The following is a 2,356-nucleotide window of genomic DNA, read 5'->3' on the forward strand; positions in this document are numbered from 1 at the left end:
TGTATACCCATTAGTCAGTGCTTCCTAAATGTACATTTCTCATTCTCCATATCCTCTCTTTGCATACCTGAAGTCATTAATACAAAACCATTAGTCAATATTTCTTCTTACATTTTCTCTATCATGTTCTTTGTGTTCATTTAGATCAAGTGTGTGCGTTGTTGTGTGATTCTAATAACTGGTATCAGAGCGAGGAGAGATTCACCACGATCTGTGAAGATGGAAAGTTCAAAGACTGAATTGAAAAGTTTGATGGATTCGATATCAGTTTCTAGAAGATGCAGATTGAAGATTATCTATACGAGAAAGATATTCAGGAACCCATTTTGGGGGTGAAGCTGGATACCATGACCACGGAGGAGTGGAAGCTCAAGGATTGTCACGCTGTAGGATTAATCTGGTTGACGCTGCCAGGGAACCAAAGAAAGTGCGATTGGAAATTTTCCATACAGACGTTTAGGGACCATCTCCAGTTTCTTAATTTCGAGTACCAAAATTTCATGGATTAGAGGTCTCGCACTGTGCAACGACAACTCTCTGTTTTCCTAAGGCTAGTCAGATATCTCATGACCACTCTTTTCCTCCTCACCATATCTAGACACTATAACGTTGATCCAGTATTATCTTATATAGTTAACGTTCACTCTTTAACGTCCAAGAACATTTTATAACTACCACGAAAATCAAAACATACAATAAATTCATACAAGTTTTACAATATATCATATACTACAAAATAGGGTTAGACTCTTACTTGGTCGCGGAGAGACATGTCATCGAGTTGAGTCATAGAGATATACGACTCTTTATCCTAAGAAAAAATCTATATAATTTAAAATCTAGCTGCTTTGATACCAATCTGTCACAACCCGAATTTCAAGGGTTCAAAACTCAAATAAAAACTAAAATTGAGAGTGAAAACAAATAAAATAAAAGTAAATTAATATAAAATAAGAAAATGTTGTAAAATTAAAATGAGATTGAGAAAACAACACAACATTAAATATAAAATAAAATAAAATTATAAGAAGTGTTGTTCAAATTTATCCAAACACAAAAACAAGTGTTTGGGATACAATTACAAAAAAATAATAATAATAATAATAAAATAATAATAATAATAGAAAACTCAAACACAAAGACAGACTAATGCTACATAACAACCCCATCTGTGAGTGCACAACCTTTGAAGGCTCCCTCGTCTCAACGATAAGTTCTATTACGAACCCATCCAAAATAATCACACCTGTGATCGCATCTCCTGACTTTAACCTGCTAGTCTAATATAAGTTGTAGTTGATAATTACACAAAAATTTCTATAAATCTATGTGTGATCGCATCTCCTGACTTTAAACTAGCAAACTGCTAGTCTAATATAAGTTGTAGTTGATAATTACACAAAAATTTCTATAAATCTATGAATTCGTGTCCAATTAGTCAATCCTAAAGATTGTAACTAACATATAGTAATTGAAGCTCCACATGAAATAATTTATGCTCCACATGAGTTTATAGGTTCATAGTACAAGGAAATGTTGCTCTTCCTTTTTATTTAAGATTTTGATATTTATGAAAAGAGAAAATGAATAAAAGTAGGAGACATTTTATAGATTTAGGAGGAGCAAAATAAGGGAAATGTTAAAAAAAATCATTTGAAAACATTAAAAGGGCCCAACCAGATTCGAACTAGTGACCTCTTGATTTGCAGTCAAATGCTCTACCACTGAGCTATGGACCCATTTTGCATGATTTCAACTTTAGTGATCCCTTCTACAGAGTGCCAGTCCAGAAGTGTAAGAAACTGTCTGTCCAAAATAAAAGGGCCCAACCAAGTTCAAACGGGTGATCGGTCAAATTCTCTACCACTGAGCCATGGATCCATTTTGTAGGATTTTAACCTTAGTGACCCCTTAGACATAGTGTCAGTCCAAAAAGTGTAACAAATTTCTATCCTAGATAGAAGGGCCCAACTAGGTTCGAATTGGTGACCTCTTGATCTGCAATCAAATGCCCTAACATTGAGCTATGATCCCATTTTGTATGATCTCAACCTTAGTGACCCCTTCTACAGATTATCGGTCAAAAAGTGACCCTACCGAATCGGCTATGGACAAATTTTGTATAAATTGGTGGATTACCTATCGGGAATTAAACACAAGTCGTTAGATTCAAAGTCGAAAGTGCTAACCACTACACCATAGAACCACTTGTTAAACTTTATTTTTGCAGCGATTTTGATAAGCGCCAACAACGCTAGATTTTGCAAAGCTAGAGGTTGTAGTATGCTTACGGACTTTCACAAGGTGTTTTCAACTTCTTTTATAGGTAATTGAACTTTTGAGTCCATGCAAATGA

At 34.6% G+C, this 2,356-nt stretch overlaps 1 non-coding gene across 1 annotated transcript; it reads right to left on the reverse strand.

Annotated features, from left to right (window-relative positions):
* Positions 1–1,667: 1,667 nt before the first annotated feature.
* Positions 1,668–1,739, reverse strand: TRNAC-GCA. The gene has a single exon. It is a non-coding gene; the product is annotated as a tRNA-Cys (tRNA).
* Positions 1,740–2,356: the final 617 nt, after the last annotated feature.

The sequence above is a fragment of the Cucurbita moschata genome, unplaced genomic scaffold (genome assembly GCF_002738365.1).
Source record: "Cucurbita moschata cultivar Rifu unplaced genomic scaffold, Cmos_1.0 Cmo_Scf00147, whole genome shotgun sequence".
NCBI lineage: Eukaryota > Viridiplantae > Streptophyta > Magnoliopsida > Cucurbitales > Cucurbitaceae > Cucurbita > Cucurbita moschata.